General features: G+C 39.8%; 1 long non-coding RNA gene across 2 annotated transcripts in view; it reads left to right on the top strand.

The window, feature by feature from the left end:
- The first annotated feature begins 183 nt into the window (after positions 1–183).
- The window catches only part of LOC128325387 (uncharacterized), a 39188-nt gene continuing 27012 nt past the window's right edge, over positions 184–12359 (top strand). Inside the window, exons 1-2 of one of the 2 annotated variants that reach the window (XR_008307415.1) lie at positions 184–311; positions 1197–1242. This is a non-coding gene — a long non-coding RNA (uncharacterized LOC128325387). Of the gene's footprint in view, positions 312–418; positions 523–1196; positions 1243–12359 lie in introns of those variants that run through there. The other variant, XR_008307414.1, reaches the window with a different exon arrangement.

Below are 12359 nucleotides of genomic sequence, written 5' to 3'. Positions count from 1 at the left end.
TATGTGCAAATGCAGCCATGTAATTAATGATCACTTAATGATGAAACTCATATCAAATCCTCAGTTCACTACAGAAGAAAAACCTGCTTCTGGGAACTACAGATCAGGGAGTTCATGATCTCACCTTAAAAAAATACACCAGCCAACTAATTAATTGCTCGTTCACAGTTCCTCTTTAGAGATGGAGAACACTGAGGCCAGTGTTGACTGGTGCCCACAGGTGCTGATGGGATGGAGTGCAAGACAGCTAATGGTCGTCAGAGCTAAGATTAACAATAGGCATAGCTAACAGTCAGTGGAGTGATCAGCAGGTGAGTTCAACTCTAAGTTAATTTTAAAAGTTGTGGGGAACAATCAGCAGCCCATGGTTTTCTAAAATCTATAAAGTTGTTTACTTCTCACAACAAAATCTCCATCATTCACACCAGCACATGGTAGCTGGCTATTTAGTGCCAATTTAATGCTAAATTTGCCCCTTGGTTGGCTGCAAGCAAAGGAATCATGCCCTGGGACTGGTTCATTGTAGGTGTCAATGTAGAAAGTAGCAATGCCTTCTCTCTCTCTCAAGTTCCCATGCCTCTTCTTCCCCTCAGTTGCCTCTATCCCTTCATCTATCAGCACTGCCTCCATTTCTACCCCTTCCTGCAGTCTCAGCCCTCTTCTCCCCACTCCGTGCAGTCCAGGCTAAGAAGACCAACTGATGGTGGGGGGGGCAGGGTTGGTGCCTGGAGTATCCACTTTCAGGTGGCACCTGCATATACACAAGTTTCCACCACTTCAAAATGCTGCAAGGCATTTGGCCACTCACAGAGCTCACTAGTTTCTAGAGCTGTGCTTTTGGATATGTTAGAAGGCCATTCCCTGACTCCACAATGAGGAAGCAGAAGATCCTGGGGCAATTGCTCCAGGCAATATTGTGTTTGGAGGGCTTGTGGGGTTCCTTAATTCTTGACCCAGCATTGGGCAAGTGGAGGGAATACCAGGAGGGTCTGTGGGGAGGGCGGGGAGACTGGGAAAGAGCACGAGGAGGCTGTGAAGGGTGGTGGGATGCCCACAAGCAGGAGTTGAGGGCAAGCCCCTTCCCTGCTATTGCTTCCCTGTAACTGATCTGGATGAACCTTTGGTCTGATCCCGCAAAGCTTTCTTTACGTTCTTAGAGTTTGTTACATTTTTTATCTTGTTCTGTCTCCAAACAGCCTGGAGTGGCATGCATGCCCACCCCGAGTCTTCCAACCCTATAAGGTAGGACAAGAGCTGGTTTCTGGCCCAAGTTACCCAGCAAGTGTTGTGGTTTAGTGGAGACTTTTGAACTCACATTTCATTGGTCTCAGTCCAATGATCTCTCCAGCACCAGTCATGGAGCTCATGTTCTAGGAAGACTATTCCAGCCAGAGCATTTTAATTTTATTTAAAGTTGAGGAAATGATTGTGTATATATATTATGCAGATAGTTTTCTATGCCCTTTTCAGGCTAAGAGTTTTCATCAATGTGGTAGATCAATTTTAGATCTTTTAATAAAAAAACCAAGGCACAGGTATGAATATCCAATAATTGGAATGCAATTTGAATCCTATGGAAATTTTGTTTTCTTTGTTAATTATTAGTAGACCAGTTACACTGGATATTATGCCCTATAATTATGGAAATTTCCCATTCAAATTGCTGGATAATGTATCTTTTTACTGAACATGCCATTATAATACTTTGTTATTTTATTGAGCATGCCATGATATAATGCTTTTTATGTAATTAGGTATCCTAGACAGGAAATGTAAAGTTTTAATAATCAGATAAAAATTGTAAAATGTGACACTGAGCTTTAATTTTTCACTAATGGTATCTCTACTATAGGTTTATTCTGTGGGGTTCTTTTAAACAGTGAGTGGTATACCACTGTTCTGACTAAATTACTATGATGATCTACATCATAAAGACTGAACTACTATGATGGTCTACATTTTTTCAACCATTTTCCAAATGAAATGCTATTGAAAATCTTAAGGTCATTTTAACTTCATTGAATTCAGTAATACAGAACAGAACTAAATTAAGTGAAAATGTACCAGGTTGTAACTTTTTAAAATATATAAACTTTTAAAAGTAAATATACATCTGCTCACTCAACTTCTTACTATCATGTTTCTACACTTTTTAACATACCCCAGTTTACAGCCTGATTAAATGTGAAAATATCAGATGAGAAAGTATTTGCTAGACATCTGAATTTTAAATGTCCTTAAGACCCAAAGAAGAGTTTAAAGAAATATCAGTATGTAAAACGTGAATTGACAGCAAAACTATCTAGGCTGCCTTCAGTGTAAGTAATGAAGATACCAGATGGACTAAGGCTATGATCCTTCTTCCCTAATTGTATGTCTGTGCATACAGAATGCACCACCTCTTTGGAGTCAAGCAGAACCCTACTCTCCCTCTTTATGCTATACTGTATGGAATGAGCCTCATGCCAGTAGTGGACTCCAAGTTATTTACCTCAAGCAGACACCCATGCTTTGTACAGGACAATCTGGCAGCTCTCTTCTCCTCACATCCCCTCATGTAGCCTGTCCTCCTCCTGCTACGAGTAGCCTATGCCTTGGAGACAAGTGGATGATCTCATGTCAGGTACAGAAGGACATTTGCTAAGAGGTAAATTGCCTGTCTACAGTGCAGCATGCCAGGATGACAGGATTGTGCTCAGCATGCCAGTGTCATGGTGAGAAAGGGTAGTGTTCTGCTAGACTCCTATGAGGAGCTGTTTTGTAATCAGCTCTAACTACCCTCCCACCGCCATCACCTCCCCCACTGCCAGGAGGGGGGAATTAGGATCGCAGCCTTAGTCAATTCTGCCTCCTCTTCTACAGAAAATAATCTAATGAAAAATTGCCACTGAAAATGCAAAATACTCTTAAACAAGTTTGACTGACTGCTTTGGTAGAAAATAGAGTTGACTTATGCAAAGCCTAGTAGATTAAAATAACCTTGTCTTTTAGAAGTGTTCACAACTTTCTAATAACTGCTGTTTTGAACACTGAAAGATAAAGCATTTTGTTGAGGTGATTCTAAAACAGACTTCCGTAGCAATGATAATATTCTGAGGAAATATTTTATTGGAAATCTTAAATTCACTTTTGTTAAACTGTCAGAAAGTGCTACTCTACTGAGTGTTACAGCTGTTAAGAAGCTTTGAAGGTCTCTTCAGCCTCAAAGTGAGAGGCCTGATTTGGCTCAGTTGGGCCCAACATGATTCTTTTTTTCTTTTTCTTTTTCTTGCATGAGGTTTTATCATTGCATTGGTATAACAGCATACAGAAGAACCTTGATGAAGCTGTATGCACCATAACATCATATGCTTTTTTGCAGTGCTAGATCAATGCATTCAAGTGCTCGCATACATCATTAAAATACTGCACAAAAAGTGTCATGATGTAATTTGATGCAATTACATAAAGACATGCACAATTTGAAATTGAAACAAAGGAACAATGGAGATTTCCAATGAATAAGTTCTGCTTTAGAAATAAGACCCAAACATACAAAACTCCAAATCTGAGGAGAAATCTGATGAGATTTTCAGAAACAGTCCTAGTGGCTGTAGCCAGATTGGAAGTAAATACCTCTCTTATGCCTTTTTTCTCACTGGATACACTGCAATCTCCTGACTATGCTGCAGGTAGGACCAGTCTGCCATTTTGTGAATAGGATTTTGGTATTATATCACCTTATTTGGCAAACTGGTGAGGATTTCTCTTTTCCTACTCTAAATAGCTTTCATAGACAGTATTTGTAATTTGTAGGTGGCAATGCTCATTAAACAATGTTGCTGCCATTTGGTTCACTCATTGATGATATTATTTTTTTTAGTTTCTAAAACTGTTTAAATGTGTGTTTAAACAATGTCATAACTGCTTTGTTTTAGGGCAGTTACAAAACATTTTGGAGTTCAATCCCCAACTCTGTCCATCTTTCTATCCTCATTTGGAAGAAACTGCTCCTTCCTTTATATAAAAGCAGCAATACCCCAGTTTTTGCACCCCATGTTATAACTCCAGAATGGGTGGGCATAAAGTTTTCAAAGTTCATACGGAAGTTGCTCATCAAATGTGTGGAAGTTCAAAGATACCAGCCTATTTGGGATTCTTAATGAACTTTTGTTAAGGCATTACAAATCCATAAGTGGCCTGCTCTTCTTGAACATCCACACATTTAATGCTATAAACATGTAGGAACACCATGCTGAATTTCTTTCTTTTAATTAGTGTTATAGAATCTATCATTGTTTTAAATTATTTTAGTCTGTGATGTTTTATTGTAAACCACACAGATACGTGATTTTTGTTCATGCACACCCCTAATTCCCATATGAGGGCTGTCTTATTGTTGCCCATTTTGTTGTAGTTTCCTATTCAAATTGGTCTATTTCCAGGGTGAAGATACTTCTCTAGGCTATGTAATATCTTTTCCCCTACGTTCTCTATTATTAAGCTTTGTCAAAAGTTATTTACAGAGCCAAAGAAAGGAAGTGAAAGAAATGGGCATTTGGAGATGTCGAAATACTTGCCTCATTTGTTGCATTGTTTGGTTTCAAACTGTCTCCATCCATTACTACAAATTCCTGTTCTAGAAGAGAAAGCTACTACTTACCTGACAGCCTTACCACTCATTTGTATATCTAAAAGGAGCACACCTGCTTTGTCATGATTATCCCATCTATTCTTGGGATAGGAGAAGCAAGCTGCCCCTGTGAGATGCTTCTTCTTTTCCTGCATCCTCCACATCACTGATCCTGGCCTTTGAGCTTCAGCATCACCAAGGAGAAAATGAGCACATCATAATAGAGAAACTATTAGGAGAGCTGGTCTTGTGGTAGCAAGCATGACTTGTCCCCATAGCTAAGCAGGGTCTGTCCTGGTTGCATATGAATGGGAGACCTGATGTGTGAGCATTGTAAGATATTCCCCTCAGGGGATAGAGCCGCTCTGGGAAGAGCAGAAGGTCCCAAGTTCCCTCCCTGGCTTCTCCAAGATAGGGCTGAGAGAGATTCCTGCCTGCAACCTTGGAGAAGCCACTGGCAGTCTGTGAAGACAATACTGAGCTAGATAGAGCAATGGTCTGGATCAGTATATGGCAGCTTCCTATGTTCCTAAACTACAGGTGATGTCATAATTGCCAGCTGCAGTGGTGGAGGCAAAGTGTCACCCTTCAGGACTGGGAGGAGATGTAGCTAGTGGGCACCTATTTACACTACAAACATGTATGTGTATTATACTAGTCATATCCCGGAGGTTCTAGCTTTCTGCCCAGCCATTCAGGAGGTATAAACATTTTTATTTCCCATTGATCCCTATGGGAAAATTATCTGATGGGGTCTGTGTTCAATTCTTGTACACAGGCCCATTCAGAGCTTGTTACACCACTTTCCTCACAACTTTATTCCCTGGGTATATGCTAACTGTTTTGGCTCAGCCAGATATTAGCTACATAAACATTTAAAAAACCTTTGAGCTAGTATTTACTAGGGATGTGCAAAACATTTCAAGCTCAAAACATTTCACGCTTGAAATGGGCCATTTTGAATATTTCAGGCATGAAACAAAACACCCCTTAAAATAAACGGTCCTGTTTTCAGCTCGAAATGGAACAGCCCCATTTTGACTTGAAACATTTAAAGTGTTTTGAGCACCTTTTTGGCAGACTGCATTTCCCTTGCTGATTGGTTTTCTGGTACTGACTTCCGATTGATTTCCTTGCTTCTTGATGGGCTTGTTAGCATCCAAATCAAGTGTTTTCATGGGCAACTGTGTCCCCATTGGCTGGGAGGAGGGAGAAGGGAACACTTTTGGAGGGAATTTCAAAATGTACTCAAAGGGACTTGGAGGCAGAAAGAGAGCACCCTTATGCCTCCCTTGGAAAAGAGGATACATCAGGACAGGAGGAAGGAAGGTTTGAGTTTGTGGTTTTCTTTTCTTAGTACTGAGTATAATATGCTGTGCTATTGTTGCTATAATTCTCTGGTTTTGCTGGATCTCGATTGACAAAGGCAGAACTTGGGTGCCTGCCTGCCTTCCTTGAGTTGTGGTTTGTTTTGTTTGTGAGATAGTGTTGAGGTGAAAAATTGACTGTGTGCGCGCATGTCTGTGTATGTATGTAATATTTCTTGATGATTGCTGTGAGGAGCTCCATGTCTGGTCTTGAAACTACCTTGTGCTTCACTCACATCTCTGATCTGCTCTGCAATCTTCATTGCAAGGTGTACTCTATCAAAATGTGGCTGAAGTTGCTCTAGCTGAGCATATGGCCATGGTTGCTGCTGAGTGCTGCTGTGGCAGCTGTTGCAGTGCTAAGAAGCAAATAGTCATAACTGTGTGTGGGAGAACAACTTGTGCCAATGATGTCACTGCAGCGCAGGCACTGTGGTTGGCTGTGGATCCTGGGTCAGGGATTTTTTTTGCCATTTTTTGACTGCCTTTGAAATGTGTGTTCTGTGTCAGGAGGGACAGATGCCCTTTTACTGTGTGCTTCTGCAGTGTTTTTCAAGGCAGGGTTGCAAAATTACACACTCTTCTTGTTCTAGCCATAGGGAACAATGGGGAACTTGAAATACCCCATTGTTCCCCATGGGTATTTCTTAGGGACACCAAAGTGGGTTGGGTGGTAGGGCATGATGGTTGCTACCAACCACCAACCCACACACAAAAAAGGGTAAGTAGGCACTTCTTAACAATTTCTCCCCCCAAAAAACCCATAGGATCCTATGGGGAAAGGTTAAACATTTGTTTAAAATCACCCACTTGCCCATTTCTTTTGTGGGCTGGTTGGTAGGTAGCACCCATCATGCCCTATCACCCAACTCACTTCGGTGTCCCTAGGAGCTACCCATGGGGAACAAAGGGGTGTTTAGAGTTCCCCATTGTTCCCTGTGGCCAAAAAAAAAAACCAACAACAAACAAACAAACAAAAAACCCTCAAAATTTTTCAAGTCTGTTTTATCAAAACAACCAGCTCTGCCACTGTTTTGAAAAAATGTTTTGAGCATTTTGTTTCAAGCTCAAAATGAAGCACAAAATTCATTTCATGCATATCCCTAGTATTTACTGAGTTGGGTGTTTTGAGACGTTATGCAATTCATTTGGATTACTTAGATTCCATTAATCTTTATATGAAAAAGATGCAGTAGTACCTCTCAGAGCCATGTGTACTGTTTGTAAAAAGCATACAGTCGATCTGGATATGATAAGGAATCATCCTAGGATGAGTAATACCCAATACTGTGTCCTTCTTTGGCTATATAACTTTGTTGGGCCTTGGTGAGCAACTGTTAATATCATCATCCTATTTCCCATCCCTATCAACATTGTCACCCAAAATCACCACTGCAGCAAATGTTGTAATGCCTTTCCAATGACATTGTTACATAAAATGCTTAGCAGTGAGTAATGTTGTAACAAAGAGTGTGCTGTGCGTTTTCAAGAGGGATTTAAGCCGAAAAGCCTGTTGGGCATAGAACAAACAGATGAATTTTATTGGATTATTTGTGACAGAGTAGAACAGCATTGAAATAAGGTTAGCCATGGGTACCCACTTGTTTCAATACATGCTGTCACAAATAATACAGTGACTTTATCTCCATCTATTTGTTGTATGACTCCATGTCACAATAATAACTCCTTTGAGTCAAATGTATCTTTCCTTTCATGTCAGATGCTTTGATAGCCTCTCACCCCTAAGTTGTCAACAGCAAAAACCACAGATGGGAGGTCCTCTTCTTGCTAGGGGAAAAAATCATTCACTCCTAAAGGTAGCAAAAATGGGCAGGGAGGGAGGAGTCTCATTAGTCTTTCGGTAAATTAATAGCCATTCAACCATTTTGGGAAAGTTAGTTACAAATGCACTTCCACAGGAATCTTTTCCTTTTTTTAAACCAAGATCATACTTTTCATTTGATTGAAAATGTAACCTAGAGAACAAAAAAGGCTCAAAGCAAAGGATAACATAATAATATAATTAAATACATTTTAAATAAGTCAGCAGTTCTCTTAGTCTGTGTTTTCCCTTTGGAACAAAAGAGATGTAGGCAATTATTTTAAACTAGGCTACATGGGGATATTATTTGTATAACCAAAATAGGTTTCTCTTTGTAATTAAGTTTAATGGGTGTTTTTCTGAAGAAGAAAACCCCAAGAATCTCCAAAGGCAGGCACGCTTCAAAGTACATGGCTGCAGCAAGTGGTTTCTTCATGGACCTGGTGAAGCCATGGTTTACTTCATAAACCGTTTATCTCTAGAACCCTAATCGTCCTAAAGTAGTCTGCAGTGGGTAGTTTCACAAAACTGCTCTTTAAAAGACTGGTACAGAACAAAGACATACACGCCACAGAGATTAGAAAGTGTACATGCCAAATACACCTTCATTCTTCCTCGTTCCTCACTCATATGCATCAGTTGTGCATGCAGCTTCTTCATTCTTATACATTAACTCTCAATAATTAACAAAGAGAAGCAAAAAGGAGCAAGGAAGTTTACTGACCTGCTCTAACAAAATGGAAATAATTGAGTTTTCTATTATCAAATCAATCAATTATTTGCTCTGTAATCTAGATCAGGGATTCTCAATGTTGGGTCCCCAGATGTTATTGCACTTCAGCTCTCATAATCCCCAGTCCCAGTGGTCTTTGGTTGGGGATTATGGGAGTTGAAGTCCAATAACATCTGGGGACCCAAAGTTGAGGATCCTTGATCTAGATCATATGGGTTGACCATACGGGGTGGTATGAAGGTGATCTTACCTTGCAGCAAGGCACAAGATTTTCAGCTACTTCCTGATAGGGGTGTGCAGAACTGGTTCAATATGAACTGGGTTCGACTTGAAACAGCCTGAGTGCAAGCTGAACGGGGCCCCCAAAACAGTTAGTTGCACTAATGTTCTGAACCAGGTGGCATCCTAAAGAATCTGCAGATATCCAACAACAACAAAATTCCAGTATCTGAAGCCATCTCTATGGGCAACAATCAGAGAAGCTCTCTGAAGATTATTTAACCTGCACTCAAAATTGTCTGAACCTTCTCTTTTAGGGATAGGGGACTACATAGCTCCCCTCCACCCTACCAAAGTCTTTAAGTGCCAATAAAGCTTCTAAATAATCTGTTCTGAGGATTATTTGGGGGGTTGTTTGTTTTTGTCTTTTGCTTTTGCTTTTTGCTGGGGAATGCAGTTCGATTATTCTGTGGAACGTATGCGTTCTCATACCTCAACTGTGAACTTGGTGGGTGTTTCTTCAGATTTGTCTTGCTTCCGAAATCTGCAAATGTAAATCCAAGTGCAAAATTCTGTATTCCCTATAAGTAGGGAATTATCCATTTTAAAAACTTTTTGAATTCTGTGGTATATAACACACACAAGACCCATGAAAGAAAATGCACAAGGAAGAAGCACATGGAAGCATTGTGTTTATATATGGCAGATTTTCCAGCTAAATCTGGAAACTGCCACTCACAATGCAACTATTACATTTCTATGTAATGGAAAACACTATAGAACTTTCCGTCATCTCTTAGATAGTGTGCTATACTTTTGTCCATCATTCATTTCAGATGCAATTTGTTTTATTCAATATTGATAAGACTTAACAGTAGATGAATTTGACTCAGGACTCTGATAGAAGTGTGGAGCTGTAATTAGCATATGAAATATTTGACCCCTATGCACAACGTACCTGATTTAATTGTGGGATGCGCTTTATCTGGATCTATGGTGATTGGTCTTTTTAGTAAGAGATTAATTTATTTTCAGAAGGTGATGGATTATTTTCTGTATAAAATAAATCTACAATGGAAGGTAATGCTTTGCTCTTGGTAAGATAATGGCGCAAGGAACAAGTTTGCCCTCAAGTGGATTTGCAGGTGCAGATCTTTCCTGTAACGCAAAATGAAGGGTTGCACTTTTATCCAAGTCAAACAATCCGCCTACTTAATGTAAAGGTGACTAAGTTATAGTGGAGAAATATATTGGTAGTGGTTGCCAATAATGTTTTAACTTCTTTGAGAAAGACTATTTAAAAAAAAACTTTTAAAAAGTTTTTTTTTTAAGTCTTTGGACTCATTTAATGAAAATAACACATAGTGCTTTTGAAGAAGTAGTAAAGTGCTGATTTCAGCTGCCAGAGAACAGTTAATAGGAACATAGGAAGTAGCCTTATACCAAACCAGACCAGTGGGCCATCTAGCTCAGTATTGTCTACTGTCAGTGGCTCTCCAAGGTTTCAAGCAGGAACCTTTCCCAGACCTACATGGAGATGCCAGGGAGTGAACCTGGGACTGCTCTTCCATTGAGCTATGGACCCAACCCCTAAGAGAAATATCTTACAGCACTCATATGTAGTCACCCATCTACATGCAAACCAAGGATGACCCTTCTTAGCAAAGGGGATAATTCATGCTCACTACCACAAGACCAGCTCTCCTCCCCATGAAGAAGTAGATCTCTCCACACAATGGTATGCCTAACGTGTCTGGAATAAAACTCCTCCTATTAGATACTACAGCAAGAATTACAGGAACTACAGCGATCCAGTAGGCCCCAAAAGCATGAACCACAAAGCTTCCTTGAATATATATGGAATGAGTATAATCTTATCAAAGGACTATAGAATGGTAGGACTGGAAATGATGTGAAGAGCATCCATTATAGCTCTTCCAGATTATATCCAAGTACTCTTTCACAGGTAGGTTAGAACACACAATCTAGATTGTGGTTCCTGATCCAGTGCTAAGAAATGCATTAAATGATCTGGAAGCTGATATCACACCAGTTTGTATCTGCAGTTCCTAATGCAACACAATACATGCACATAGAAATATTTGAGTGTGTGAGTCCAATCTCTAGTTTCTGTATCCTTCATGATTCTTTAGCACAGGGATTCTCAACATTAGGTTCCCAGATGTTATTGGACTTCAACTCCCATAATCCCTAGCCCCAGGGATCTTTGGTTGGGGGTTATGGGAGTTGAAGTCCAATAACATCTGGGAACCCAACGTTGAGAATCCCTGCTCTAGCATCACCCAATCATGTTCCCTTTCTCATATTACTACCTGTAATTTCCCCATAATTTACTTCATGCATCTATACTTCTCTGTCCAAAATCAGCAAAAGCCCAGGTAAAAATGCATATTGTATCCATAATAAGCACATGCCCATAAACATTATCTGTGCATAATATAAACATGATTTATTTATGATGCATAATGTATGTAAAGTTTAAATATAATTTAGTTGTAAATTTTAGTAGAGTATGAACTACTTCCTGTTTAACATATATAAAACTGTTCTTCAACAGGAAGTACTAAATTATGAGTCAGTAATGGACTGGATGGGGGCTAACAAACAAAATCAATCTAGGCAGGACATAGGGACTGTTGATGGATGGTTCACTGGATTCGGGATGTGGTATTCAGCTTGTTTTGCGTGGAACTGCACTTCCCCTCCAAGTTTGCAGCTTAAGGGTGCTGTTAAAGCAACCCCCTATTTGAAAGCTTAGGTAGCTTCTGTAGCACCAAGTGCCTTTTTACCAGTTTAAGATAATGATGCCTCTCCTGCAGAGATTGCCATGTATCAGTTATTCACATCCTAGTAGCATCCAGGTTTGACTACCACAATGTGTTATAGATTGTTATAGATCTATATGTGTCATAGATGGGGCTGGCCTTGAAGACTGTTAACTGTTTCTGAATCCGGAAGTCAGGTTACTGATTGGAACAGGCCAGAAAGAGCATACATCATCACTACAGAAACATATTCATTGCCTTCCAGTTTGTTTCCAGGTACAATTCAAGGTACTGGTTTTGGCCTACTAAGTTCTATACGGCTTGGGGACAATAAAACTGCCTGTTCCTAGCTGATTCCTTCTAACTGGGCAAAAAGGCACCTTTTAAACTGGTTTTTAAAAATATATTCAGCAAGAAAAGTGCGACTACCCCTTTCCACCACTAGTGCAGCCTCCCTCCAATGGCTGCCACTAGCTTCTACCTTGTGTTTGTTTTTGGATTGTGAGCCCTTATGGAATAGAGAATAGCTGCTTTGAGAACATTTTTGTTGAAAAGCAGTATAATAATAATAATCAAAGCCCTTTTGTCCAGGTGCTCCCACCATTAGATTGAAGAAGGTGGCAAGATCTATAATTTTGGATAGTGGCACTCCAGTTGTACAATATTGTACCTCCCAGGGACAAGAATGGTCCCACTCTTTTAGCCTTTACCTAAATTTTCATTTGATTGGCTGGGTGGTTTTTTGTTTTACTTTGATATAGTTGTTTTGACTACATTTTTATCCTATTTATTGATACTCCTGTGTGTAACATTTCTGCTT

Source organism: Hemicordylus capensis, chromosome 4 (genome assembly GCF_027244095.1).
Source record: "Hemicordylus capensis ecotype Gifberg chromosome 4, rHemCap1.1.pri, whole genome shotgun sequence".
Taxonomy (NCBI): domain Eukaryota; kingdom Metazoa; phylum Chordata; class Lepidosauria; order Squamata; family Cordylidae; genus Hemicordylus; species Hemicordylus capensis.
This window is presented reverse-complemented; position numbering and strand designations above follow the sequence as displayed.